Source organism: Staurois parvus, unplaced genomic scaffold, assembly GCF_062004578.1.
Source record: "Staurois parvus isolate SC_StPar_1 unplaced genomic scaffold, SC_StPar_1.0 ptg000656l, whole genome shotgun sequence".
Lineage (NCBI taxonomy): Eukaryota > Metazoa > Chordata > Amphibia > Anura > Ranidae > Staurois > Staurois parvus.
Window position 1 is genome coordinate 1,653,797 of NW_028318452.1, and position 14,810 is coordinate 1,668,606.

At 39.5% G+C, this 14,810-nt stretch overlaps 1 long non-coding RNA gene across 1 annotated transcript; it reads right to left on the bottom strand.

The window, feature by feature from the left end:
* Nucleotides 1–526: 526 nt before the first annotated feature.
* Nucleotides 527–9,673, bottom strand: LOC149448812 (uncharacterized). Its single transcript, XR_016315490.1, has 2 exons — nucleotides 8,562–9,673; nucleotides 527–2,063 (listed from the first exon to the last, which is right to left on the bottom strand). It is a non-coding gene; the product is annotated as an uncharacterized LOC149448812 (long non-coding RNA).
* Between the last annotated feature and the right edge of the window lie 5,137 nt (nucleotides 9,674–14,810).

Genomic DNA, 14,810 nt, shown 5'->3' on the forward strand with positions numbered 1-14,810 from the left:
TTCTAGTAGGTTACGTGTTCTTGCAGTGTTTTCTGAGAGCACCAAAAGTCTTGCATGCTGCGTCTTTGGTGCATTTCAGAAAATGTGTAAAAAAATAAAAAAACACGCAACCAAACAGAAATCAATGGCACTGCAGCTAAAATGCACAGAAACCTGCACATACATTTGTGCTGTGACCAAACCACAGTGCACCAGTGTGATCCTGACCGAAGTTTATGAAATGCACACCTGAGTAATATCTTTGGTAGAATAGAGAAGAATGCAAAACCCTAACCTGTCTATAGGCTGAGCACTAACCCAAAAAATGTGTAAAACTCCCACATGCTCGATACCTTCAGATTAGGTTTGTTGCCTGAAAAGAATTTATCCTTAATGACCAAGGATTCCTGTAAATGCAAATCCCCATTTAACAGTCTGAGGTCTGTGTTCACTACATCAGTTCACAGAGACCTTACGCATCTTTTTTCCAAAACTTTACTGAGTGGTATTAAAACATGAAGCGGACAATGAGAAAAACACAAATAAATGTGTCTTTTTATGTTTTATTTTTCTTAGCTGTTTGAATACAATATATACAGCAGTGCTACCATTCACAGTTAAACTACTACGTTACTAAATCATGTTCTTCTAATAGTTGATCCTCTTACTAAGAGCTATAAAACCAATCAGTTTTGCTGCTTGTTAATAAAATCAATACAAATAGTTAAACATACATCAACCATCTTTATAAAAAATAATGGGGCTGCTGCAGAAAGCTGGAGCTCAACTTCCCACAAACAAGAAGGAATGCAATATGTCACTTCTTCCAGCAGAAGACAGAGAAGGCTGCGTGGAATCGCATCTGCAACACTCATAAGGCTGGGTATTTGCTCTAGTATTATTATATCGCATCTCAGCATGCCTTAACCACTTGCCCTCCAGAGGATTTACTCCTCCTTCTTGACCAGGCCATTTTTTGCAATACAGCGCTGCACTAGTTTAACTGACAATTGCGCAGTCATGCAACGCTGTACATAAATGAAATTTATGTAATTTTTTTCCTACAAATAGAGTTTTCTTTTGGTGGTATTTGATCACCTCTAAGTTTATTTTTTTGCGCTATAAACAAAACAAAACAAAAAAAAAAAAAAGACCATTTTGAAAAACAAAAAACAAACAATATTTTTGACTTTTTGCTATACAACGTATTTAATAAATTAAAAAAAAAAAAACACATATCGTCAAAAATTTAGGTCACAATGTATTCTGCTATATGTCTTTGCTAAAAAAAAAAAATAAAAAAAAAAAAAATACCAATACAATTAAATAATTGGCTTATGTGAAAGTTATAGGGTCTACAAATGGCGGTATATATAATGGAATTTAAAATTTTATAATACTAGTATTAGCAGCGATTAGTGTGGCGGGCATTCTGACACTGGGGGGGGGGATTACGACGACTAACTGCCAATGACATCCCCAGTGACACCAATACAGTGATCAGTGCTATTAAAAAGCACTGACACTGTACTGATGACACTGGGCAGGAAGGGGGTTAACTGTGTGCGTTTTACTCTGGAGACATGCGGTTTTGTACCTCTCTGCTATGCAGAGATACAACACAGCATGTCCATGCTGACAGGAGAGAGACCTGTGTTTACACAGGCATTAGTGGTATTCAAACATACATATACACATTTTTCCCCCATTCCTAGAATCTTACAAATACGTGTTACCTCATTTAGTAGCTCCATTAACAATTTCACTGGATGGGGGAATACAGGCTGTAAATATGCACTTATTCTGTAACAATGATTTCATTACATATTTATACTTGCAGAAACAAATTATTTGGTATGCACAAAATGTTTGATTTTAAATAAAATGTACATTTCAATAAAAATAAACGGTAAATAAAACAAAAAAAATGTTGATTAAAAAAAAAAAAAAAAAAAAAAACTAAAAGAGAAAAGTGGATAAAAAAAATAATACTAAAAACTGTGGAAGTCCTTTCCCGCTTTGATGACAGCTTCTCTTAGTTTTGGATCATCTACCCAATTTACACGACTGGCGTGAATGAGCCTCTGGAAAAAATGAAAAAACAATAACCAGAAATATAGTCAAATTATTTGTCATAAATATTAGAATATCACACTGCTATGATAAATGAAATAAAACATCAAAATTAAAGCGCAAGTGATTTTATATGAAAGCCCCACTCTGGCTGCCCTTCCAATCATTGGCAACCAATCCTTTTTAGGCTCTCTCCCTTACTTTGTGAATTCAGATATATTCACCTACATCCCCGCATCCAGGTCCCTTGCTGGTTCCAGGTGGGGGACCGCTAATCCAGCGTTTCCCATCTTGAGATCCCCAGTCCCTCAATGTTCCCCTGTGAGGACATCATCCTTTTCCCGCTTCTAAAAGAGCCCTACTGCTGCCCATCTGATAGGAAGTGTGCATATCAGGCAAGCACTGATGTGGACAACCGAGAAGTGGCTGTAATCTGCAGGCACAGGCAGAATGTAAAAAACCACTGGAGGTTGCAACCATTGGATCGAGGTAAGCAAGTATGCATCTGTGGAGGGGGAGGGCGGGTTGATTTAGGTCAAGGAAACAAAAAAGTAAAAAGTACATTTTCTCTGATTACATGGTAAAGAGCCAATGTCATTGTCTCTTTACCACAATTGATGATGCACTGTGTCCGAGGGACAAAGCTCGCCACCAATCGGTGTGCATGAATGGTGTGACCAGGAGGACATCATATGACATCCACCCAGAAGGAGGAGAGTCCCACCCTGCCGTCAATATGCTATAGGCTGGGTGGGAACTTGTTAAAGTGCACTTTTCCTTTAACCCTTTCACTACCAGACCAAATTTTGTTTTCCCCATACGCACACTTTAACCGCTTCCATACAGGGCACTTTTACCCTCTTCTTGCCCAGGCCATTTTTCTGGTTTCAGCGCTCTCACACTTTCAATGACAATTGCGCCGTCATACAACACTGTACCCAAATTAAAATGTTATCATTTTCTTCACACAACTAGAGATTTCTTTTGGTGGTATTTAAGCAACACTGGGATTTTAATTTTTTGCTAAAATTAACAAAAAAAGACTGAAAATTTTGAAAAAACCCCCACATTTTTCTTTGTTTCTGTCATAAAAGTTTGCAAATAAATAATTGTTCTTCATAAATTTAGGCCAAGATGTATTCTGCTACATGTCTTTGCTGAAAATAACCCAAATTAGGATGTATTATTTAGTTTGTATAAAAGTTACAGAGTTCACAAACTATGGGATATATCTGAAAATTTATCAATCCTGAAGTACTGACAGCCAATCTAATTTTCCCTTTTTGCAAAGTAGACAGTTTAACGTATTTCATAAGAGGCATGGCGAGTTTTTTGAAGTTGTAATTTTTTTGTTATAATTTTTCGCAAAATGAAAAAAATTATTTTCACTATTATTATTATTTTTTTTTTTACATACTGTCACCAGTGCAGTACAGCGTCATCATATAACTGGCATGGCAGTGATCAGGTACACTGACTGGTGACAAAGAGAAAAAATGTAATAAAAAATTAAAACTTTTTTTTCATACTAAGATTTTTTTTTCATATTTTGCTATGACCAAAGTAGTACAATGTTACCATATGGCGTCCACCCGGAGGGATGAGCTGCTCCCCCGGCCGCCTTTGTGCTATTGGCCGGGCGGGAACAGTTAAAATCCATATTCTTGGCTTAAAGGATAAGTTCACCGTTAAAACATAAATGTACATGCACATCTTTTTGCAGTTTAACAAAAAAAAAAAAAAAAAAAAAAAAGTGATTATTTTTTTAATTAGGAGTCAGTAAACCATTGCGCCCACAGTGATCAGCAGATCGTAGGTGCAATCTCAGGCTCCTGCAGACTGTCAGTGTAGCACTCATCAGTGCCTTGGTAGTTTGAGAACTACAAACTGTCAGCCGCAATGGCTGATGGTAGTTGTAGTTCTCCCATTCACAGAGCTCTGTGAATAAATTACGCAGCCAGGTTGCGGGGGCTGCGAGGAGAAGCTTGTAGCTGCTCTTTTATTTCCAATGACGTGTGCAACTGTTTATTAAACCTATATTTTCTGTTAAAAAAAAAAAAATATTCACATTAAAAGTGATTGTAAAAGGTACAATATAAGAAAAGCAAAAGAAAAAACAAAAACAAAAAAAACCTCATACTTACCTGCTCTGTGCAATGTCTCCTAGAGCACATCACGATTTTAAGAACGGGCTCAAAACATCAATAAGCAATTCTTTAAAAACCTTTATGGCTTATCAGTTGAGTTAAGCGTAACTGAAAGTCCAAAAATGAAACCTCCCACTCACTTAAAAAATACCTCAAGTGGTGCTATAGTATACTTTTCACCCTAGGATTCTGTGAAGACAGCATTCAGAATATATTGCGGACATTGTTTTTTGGGTTTAAGAAGAAACACCTATTGTTTTTAGTAGTGTGTACATGTGCCAATGACACCAGCATTCAATGGCAAACAAAAATGGCAGTGTGTGTGTGTGTAAAAAATAAATAAATAGATATACAAGATGGATATATTTATTTTTTTAACCACTTGCCCTCCAGAAGATTTACCCCCCTTCCTGACCAGGCCATTTTCTGCGATACGGCGCTGCGTTACTTTGACAATTGCACAGTCATGGAACACTGCACCCAAATTAAATTTATATGTCTCCCCCCCCCCCCACAAATAGAGCTTTCTTTCAGTAGTAATTGATCGCCTCCGCAATTTTTATTTTTTGCGCTATGAACAAAAAAACACCGACAATTTTGAAAAAAAAAAAAAACATTTTTGACTTTTTGGTATAAAACATATCCAGTAAAAAATATCAAATGTCAAAAATTTAGGCCAAAATGTATTCTGCTACAGGTCTTTGCTAAAAAAAAATCCCAATACGTGTAAATTAATTGGTTTACATGAAAGTTATAGCATTTACAAATGTACTGGAATTTTTTTGGGTATACTAGTGATGGCGGCGATCAGCGACTTACAGCGGGACTGCAGGGGGGGGGGGGGGGCATTCTGACACTGGGAGGGAACTGATTAACAGCCACTGACATCCCTAGTGACACTAATACAGTGATCAGTGCTAATAAAAATACTGACACTGTACTAATGAAACTAAGCAGGAAGGGGTTAACATCTGGGGTGATCAAAGGGTTAAGGGTGTGCTGTCTTACTATGTGGCCTGTGTTTGTTTTACTGTGTAAGCATGCTGCTTTGTATTGTTCTGCTTGCTCAGAGCAATACAAAGCACCATGCTGGTGCTGACAGGGGAGAGATCTGTATTGTTTACTTAACGACCTCTCCCAGTCAGTGTTCGACGATTGCTGATGGGGAATCTCCGGCCAGGACCTGGTGATCGACAGCTGTAGCCACCAATGGCGGTGTGGTTAAGGCGGTGCTCGCACCCCCTACCCAGAAATACTAAATTTTATATATATACACACACAAACACGCGGTTTTGCGCAGCCTTGCCACCCTGTAGCAGTAGTTCTGCTATAAGGCGGTCGGGAAACGGTTAAATGAAGAATCAGTTGCTAGCCTCTTTGGCAGTCGCATACCTAAGGTGTTCTTTAACCACTTGCCCTCCAGAGGATTCATCCCCCTTCCTGACCAGGCCATTTTTTGCGTTATGGCGCTGCGGTACTTTAACTGACAATTGCACGGTCATGCAATGCTGCACCAGAATTAAATTTATGCCCCCACCCCCCCGAATAGAGCTTTCTTTCGGTGGTATTGGATTGCCTGTGTGTTCAATCTTTGCGCTATTGAGAAGAAAAAAAAAAAAAAAAAAAAAAAGCACCAATTTGGAGAAAAAAAAACAATATTTTTGACTTTTTGCTATTAAACATGTCCAGTAATAAATTTAAAGAATCAAATTTAGCTAAATTTTTGCTAAAAAAAAAAATCCCAACACGCGTAAATGAATTGGTTTACGTGAAAGTTATAGCGTTTACATGGTGGTATAACTACTGGGATTTTTATTTTTACTAGTAATGGTGACGATCAGCGACTTATTGCAGGACTGCGGCGGGTATTCTGACACTGGGGGAAGTGACTTGGTGTCACGGACATCCCCAGTGACACCAATACAGTGATCAGTGCTAAAAAAACAGCACTGACACTGTACTAATGACACTGTGTAGGAAGGGGTTAAGATGAGGGGTGATCAAAGGGTTAACTGTGTGTAGGGAGTGTTACTAGGGGTCAGGGGTGTGGGCTTCACTGTAAGTACACCCTGTTCCAAATTATTATGCAAATTCTATTTAAGTGTCACAAAGATTAAATATTTTGTTTTTCAGTGTAACTCATGGATGGCATTGTGTGTCAGGGCTCTTTTGATCACTGAAAACAATCTCGGACACCTGTGATAATTAGATTGGCAGGTGAGCCCAATTTAAGGAAAAAACTACTAAAGGAGGGTGTTCCACATTATTAAGCAGAGCACAATTTTCAAGCAATATGTGGAAGAAAAAGGATCTCTCTGCTGCCGAAAAGAGTGAAATAGTTCAATGCCTTGGACGAGGTATGAAAACATTAGATATTTCACGAAAACTTAAGCGTGATCATCGCACTATTAAGAGATTTGTGGCTGATTCAGAGCACAGACGGGTTCGTTCAGATAAAGGCACATTGAGGAAGATTTCTGCCAGATCCATGCATCGGATCATGAGAGCAGCTGCTAAAATACCATTACATAGCAGCAAACAGATATTTGAAGCTGCTGGTGCCTCTGGAGTCCCACGGACATCAAGGTGTAGAGTCCTCCAGAGTCTTGCAACTGTGCATAAACCTTCTATTCAGCCACCACTAACCAATGCTCACAAGCAGAAACGGCTGCATTGGGCAGAAAAATACATGAAGACTAATTTTCAAACAGTTCTGTTCACTGATGAGTGCCGTGCAACCCTGGATGGTCCAGATGGATGGAGTAATAGATGGTTGGTGGATGGCCACCCTGTTCCAACAAGGCTGCGACGTCAGCAAGGCACTGGTGGAGTCATGTTTTCGGGCCGAAATCATGGGAAAAGAGCTGGTCGGCCCCTTTAGGGTCCCTGAAGATGTAAAGATGACCTCTGCAAAGTATGTGGAGTTTATGACTGACCACTTTCTTCCCTGGTACAGAAGGAAGAACTATGCTTTCCGTAATAAAATCATCTTCATGCATGACAATGCACCATCTCATGCTGCAAAGAATACCTCTGCATCAATGGCTGCTATGGGGATAAAAAGGAGAGAAAGTCATGGTGTGGCCTCCATCCTCCCCTGACCTCAATCCTATTGAAAACCTTTGGAGCATTCGCAAGCAAAAGATCTATGAGGGTGGGAGGCAGTTTACATCCAAACATCAGCTCTGGGAGGCAATTCTGAAATCTTGCAAACAAATTCAAGCAGAAACTGTCCAAAAACTCAAAAGTTTAATGGATGCAAGACTTGTGAAGCTGCTATCAAATAAGGGGTCCTATGTTACAATGTAACGTGACTTGTTAAAATGTTTAAAAAGTTAAAATGTTGTTGAAAGTTTGATTGAAATAGCTTTTGATTTCAGTAAATATGCTGCAAACACAACAAATGACAATTTTCAGTTCTTTACAACCTATAAAGTGTTTTGAAACTTACTGTGCGTAATAATTTGGAATAGTGCATTGTAAGTTTATGTTTAAAAAAATACTGTTATCATTAGGAGGTTTGTTCAATAAAATCTGAATTGTACTCTTAATAGTTGATAACATGAGAATTATGCTGACTGTTATTTACATCAATTATTTAGGTAAATGAGAAAAATATAATTTGCATAATAATTTGGAACAGGGTGTACACTGATCAGGATGGCTGTCCTGTGCACAAAACAGTCTTCCTCCCAGTCGGTGATTGTCGGTAATGGGCAGGAAAGGATTAACATGTGAGCCGATCAAAGGGTTAACTTTGTGCTGTTTAACTGCGTGTTGCGTGTGTGTGCTTTACTGTAAGCACACTGCTTTGCATGGCTCTGCTATGCAAAGCCATGCATAACAGTGTGCAGGAGCTGAAAGGGGAGAGAACTGTATTGTTTACTTACTGTTCTCTCCCTCTGTCTGTAATGCTCCTCGATCACCGGGTGCCGGCGAGTAATCAGCGGCCGGGACCTGGCGACTGGCGAATAGCGGCACGAGTAGGGCTCACGCATGCCCCCTACCCGGAAATGCAAAATCACATATATACACCTGATTTTGCGCACTCGTGCCGCCCTGTAGCAGTATTACTGCTATAGGGTGGATGGGAAGCTGTTAACCAACTCAGAATGGGGCTCATTTTACCTGAATCATTTTTTAATGCTGTGTTGAAATAAATAAGGCCTAGTCTTCCTCAATGGCAATCTTTTTTGTTTGCCGTTTTACTTAACCAATTTGTTTGTGCTTTGGTAAATGATTGTCAGAACTTTCATAATACTTCTTGTTACACTTGTTAGTGGAGCAATCTCCCCACCTTTCACCAACCCATGGTTATATTCGTCACAGGAAATACCAAAAGTATGCAGGAAGCTTTCATACCTGAAATATATTCTGCAAAATGAAGGCAGCATCTGTTTCCCTTTTTACATGCTTGAATTTTTTTTTTAATTTCTGTTCTTTTGGTTCTTTCTGGAATCGTAGTTCATCTACGACGGATAGAAGCTCTGCCATCAGCGCAGTGCCCTTTTCTTTCAGGGCTACCAAAAAAACAAAAAACACAAATACAATTGTAAATGCAAACTATGCATTTAATATTTATCGAAAGAGAAATTGCTTGTATTTATTTTTTTGCAGTAGGTCCATTCCCTAAAAGGGGAATTTTATTTTTTCACAAAAAATGTTAAAAAAAAAAAAGGTGAACACGCTACACCATTATGCTCCCCCACTAGTCCTCAATCGAATCAGAGTGATTCTGATTGGCAAATGCTGGCACATGTCCACTTTGACAAACTGGAATCATCCGATTCAGCATCCCTAAGGAAAGAAGGGAAGAAGAGAGCGTCTTTCAAACCCTCGGACCATTGCACCAGCTGTATGGGCATTAAAAGCCAATTATCCACGGAAGTAAATGCATTTGGGACCATTAGTATTAGTCCACCTTTCCATTTTTTTGTGAAAAAGTGAACTTACACTTAAAGCAGACCTACACTCAGGCAACCATATCTTTCAAGCAGTGTGAGAAAAGTCAAGTGTCAGTAAATGCTACAATATATATTGGCCTAAGCCCACTTTTTCACCTATTTTACAGTGTCTTTGTTGAACAGCTTTTTCTGTTCCCTAACTCTTCCCCCTAAAGATACTACAGGTGTTGAACGAAATCGCTACCCAATATGGTGTGGGACCGCCTTTGGCATCCAAGACAGCCTGAAATATCCTGGGAATTGACAAATATAAGTCTTGGATGGTGGATAATGAAATCAGATACCACTCTTCATGCAAAAACCATTGTAGTTCTCGGAGGGATGCCAGAGGCAGAAAACTAGCCCGAAACTTGTTTCCAAAATTGACTATAGGGCTCTATGATATTGAGGTCTGGTGACTGCGGTATCCGGGGAATATGGGAGACTTCATCTGCATGCTTGTCAAACTATGATTTGACAATACCAGCTGTGTGAAATAGATCATTATTGCTTTGGTAAATGGTGTGGTCTTTGGGAATCAATTTGTACTGTTGTGGTGGTTTATGTAAGGATATATATTATTTATAAAGGGCGTGTCCCTTTCCCTTAGATGAAATATTACAGTGCCTCCAGCCGTTAAAATACGGCAAATATTTAGTAAACCAATAATTTGGACACCTTGATAATTTGATCACCACTTATTATTATACCTTGAATTCTTTTAGCCAATATGATTTCGTACCATACACACAAAATTTGCCTTATAATAGATAAATATAAAAATTTATTTATGTACAAAAATTATATATATATTAACACAAAACACAAAAGACTGGTGATAAATGAATATTGGTACACACAATCAAAAATATATCCTACCAATGTAAGACACACTAATAATGTCTCTAACTAATTACATCAATCACAAATTTAGATGATATGATATTTATTAAATTTATTAATAATTAATAATTTCGAATATCTCAAAGGTTATATTCTTACATGCCGTGGCCATAGGCTTGCAAGAAGTAAGCCCTTGATATATGATACTCTGGTTATTAATATTCAATAAATTATGAAATATGGAAAAATTTATAATATGGCAATAAACAATTTTTTTTAACAGTAACACAGTATCTGACTACATATATCTAACTATCCAATATTGTTGTAATACACTAAGGTAATTTTATGATTCTACACAACAGAGAAAGTAATTAATACAAATCAAATAAACATCTCACCACACCCGGACGTCAGACTAGGCAACTCTCCCGTGGATTTAGCTGGCAGTGGAACGCCTTTAGACTGATATATAGGCAAGTGAGAGATTCAATAGGGGAGAATGTAGGAAGTTATAAGTTTAGAGGTTTAAAGTTTTAGGAAGTTTGAAAAGATGGAAGAGTAGTTATTTCAGCAGAGATCTTCTTCAGATGTCAGGTCTTTCCATGAGGTCTTATGAGGGTTCTTCTTTTTCATGAGGTTTTTTTTTTTCTTATGTTACAGCACATGGGCTTTTTATATCCACTAGTCCATTGTTCTAAGATACCTTCCCACCAGGCTTCCTGATTGGCTAGTTGAGAAATGTGTGTACATAAGCTATTTCTCACCTGCCCGCCAGGTGGCGGTCATGTATCACAGAACAATGTGAGCATTTGAGATGACTCATACCTTGGGTGGAATCTTCAGGTAATTTCAGGAATAAAATATACGGCTCTATCCAGATATAGCAGTGATCATACCTATGATATTCTAAATAGGGACCATGGAATATAGGTGTATATTCGGTTATTCCTCCTTGAAGTATCATCCTGTTTGTTTCCTGATAAGACATGTAACTAATGCTAGTTTATAATACATCTTACTTCCCATCATCTCAATACTCAAGTTAGTGATATATAGTTCCCATTGCTGAGTATTTAGTGGTGTTTAAAGTCTATGACATCTTATTCATAATCTGTTTTTGTAGTACATTTTTGTAATGATATACAGTGAACTTTTAAACTTAAATGTCCTGAATTTCACCCCTTGGTTTCAGCATCAACATTTCCTCTGTTGTAGGGAAAAAATCTCTGTTTGCCTAGCCCTTGTATCGGACTCATAGTAAACAATTGTTAATGCTTTCACCCTTGGTGAACAATAGTAGATAGTAATAGTTTCAGAGGTTTGTTGGTTCATCACACTCTACAGGTTTTGGTTAAGCTTCCAAACAGTTGAGTTCCCGTCTCATTATTGTTGAAATGTTTACAAGTCAGAGTCCTATGTGTTTGACTTTCTGTAGATGCATTCTTCTCACTTCCATATACAAATAGTCCTTGTTGACAGTTCAAACATCCCATTGTCTTGGAAAAGTCTTAATTCCCTGTTCTCTTCATTTCTTTAACTAGAATTCTTGAAGGTTTAACCAAGACAAAATTAACTCTTAACATCCGGTTCTGCTGAGCTGTTGGCTATATAACATTATGTCTTGATAAAAGTCATATTTTTGACATGATTCCAAAAGCCCACAACAGTACATAGTCACTGGCAGTGACTCTACCTTTCAAGGTGATGATGGGGCCTTCAGAATACCAAGATATTGCGTCCCCCCAAAACCATGATAGCGGCACCACCATGCTTTACCATTTACAGAAGACGGTGCTCGTCGTAAGCTTGAGACAGGGTTTGCCACACATAAACACGTCTGGTGGACACTTCCGATGACGATCCTGGTCTTGTGATGAGGCCGGCCTGGCCTGACACATCCACCTTGGGGTCCATGGGTCCTCCGCACGACAGGTCTCTTAGACGGTCTCCTAGGCGGGTCTTTTCCTCTGGACTGGCCCTTGGTGGCCTGGGACATCAGGTTATCGTCTCCGGATCGATCTCTGGCATCTGGTCTTTCCCACAGGACATTATAGCTTCCTTCTAGGGTCCGGTCATTGACACCTCCGATCGCCGGTCTGGTCATAGTCTGGGCCTTCCTTTCTAAATTATTAAAATGAACAGTTTGAGTAATGGATATACATAAAATTATATTATTGGATCCTGTAAGGCAAAATATGAATTATATGTTTAAAGGAAGTTTAAGAATGATCTCAATATCTCCAGATAGGAATTGGTGGGTTTAGTCTTCCAACAACTGCAATTGAGACTTCGGATGGCAAGCACGTAATTGGTTAATGTGCACCCATCTACCACTGATTTCACCATACCGTGTCACCTGCAATTTATATGCGACCGGAGAGATTTTATCAATGATAGAGAACGGACCTTTCCAAGATGGAAGGAATTTCCGTTCCTTGATCTGGTCTCTTGCAAAGTTGTATAGATAGACCTTGTCACCAATCTCATATTCCTTCTTGGAGGTTTTGAGATCATAGTATGTCTTAGCACTAGTTGCAGCTCTTTCCAAATTTCGCTGGGCAAAGGCAAAAGCATATTGCAGATGTTTACGTAAATCCTCTATGTACTGGTGTGTGGTGGTAGCATTGATCAGATTTTGATCTGTAGTGCGATACAATAAGTGCTGGGGCAGTACCATCCGTCTACCTGTCATCAGTTCAAAAGATGACATTTTTGTAACTGTATTCGGAGTAGCCCTCAACGCCATCAGGACCAGCGGGAGTTTGACATCCCAATCTTTGCCTGTTTCCTTAACAAATTTCTTAAGGACGTTAACGATGGTCTGATTGTATCGTTCTACACCACCACTAGAGGCTGGCCGATAGGCGATATGCAATTTCCTTTTAACCCCCAAAATTTTCCACAATTTGGCCATCACTTCGCTAGTGAAGTGCGATCCTCTATCAGACTCTATCCTCTGAGGTAAACCAAAACGAGAAAATACATGATTTATTAGCAATGCAGCACATGTCTCGGAGTTATTATTTGGTGCTGGTATACATTCGACATACTTGGTGAATAAACATGTAACTGTTAACATATACCGATTTCCTCGTGAAGATTTTGTTACTGGCCCAATAAAATCCATCTGAAGGTCTGACCAAGGCATACATATCCCCCTCTTCTGGAGAGGTGCTCTGTGAGTTGGCTTGGTAGGTTGAAATTGGGGACATATTAGGCAACCTTGGCAGTATTCCTTCACATCACGTAACATATGAGGCCAGTAGGCATAATCCCGCAGGATCTCATACGTGATCTTCTCTCCACGATGACCGGAAGTGGGAGCATCATGGGCATGCTGTAGCATCAAACCTCTAAATTTAAGTGGGACGACCCATTGTTGTACGCCACCCTTTGAGGTTCGTATCAACAATCCCTGGTATAAAGAGAATTGGGATTTGGATTTCATTAAGATTTCATTAAGATACGTAAATCCTCCTTCCCACTATATACTTCCTTATTTATGGGATTTTGGTTGGGATCTTCTATATGACTATAAAACAAGCCAATTATTGGGTCTTCTTTTTGGGCAGTAATTAAATCCTCACTAGGAGAATCGTGACTCCACTGTAATGCATTCGGATCACCAGCTGTTCTGGCCTGTTGCCTGGTGACAGCTTCAACCTGTACGGTACCTAAAAATTGGTCAATGTCTATCAGTTCACCGGTGATTGCCCCTTCCTTGGCTAGAGAATCGGCCAGATCGTTCCCTTCTTTCTCGGCACCTAGAACCTTGGAGTGGCCTTTGGTCTTCTTGAAGTGCAGGGTGAGATCATTGGACCTTACCAGTTCATCGATGTGACAAAAGAGCTTACCATGTTTCACGGGTTTGTGATTACTCTTGTTCATGTTGTTTCGCTTCCACCTAGGAAAATACTCCACAAAACTATTCCTGACATAATTGGAATCGGTTATGATGGCACACTCTTTAATGTTGAACTCTATAGCCATCTCAACTGCTCTAAGAATTGCAGTAAGTTCAGCAACCTGACTGCTTTTTGGTCCAAGTTTGTATCCCACAGAAATTGGGGTGACACCTTGGGTCCAAACGATTCCAATACCTGCCACTAGTTGGAGCTGTTCCCCATCCTTGTGATGAAAAGCACAACCATCCACATATACACACGGCAGCTGTTTACAGTATTCTTCATCATAAACCTTGTAGGGAGAGAACAGTTGTTCTTCCAGAAAGTCAGTGTCCGGGGCCTCCATAGCAGGCGTAGTTGCGGAACAATCATGGAGCTCGGCTAGGCCCTGGGCTACTGGACTTTCCTTGTTCTGTTTGTACCGAATTTCAAGAGGCCACCCTTGCAAAGACAAAGTCCAAGCAGTGATGCGGCTATTAGACACATTTCCTCCCTTGATACGTTCACTCTTTAAATACTGTAAAGGCTGGTGTGCCGTTTCAACAATGATTCTCTCTCCCTGAATGTAACTGCGAAAATTCTGTAATGCCCACACGGTGGACAATAGAGCTTTTTCACAGTCACTGAACTTTACTTCAACCGGGGACAAAGTTTTACTGGCATAGGCAATCACCTTACTGACATCATCACGTTTCTGGTAAAGAACAGAACTCATACTTACCTGCGTAAACCCTGTCTCTAGATAGAAATTTTTACCCCCTTCGGGATATCCGAGACACGGCGCTTGTGTGAGACGTTCCTTTAATTCCTTCATGGCGTCCTCCTGTTTCTTACCCCACGACCATTCGACATCCTTCTTCAGTAGGTGAAGCAGTGGCTTGCTTATCTCGGCGTAATTGTCAATAAACTTACGCGAG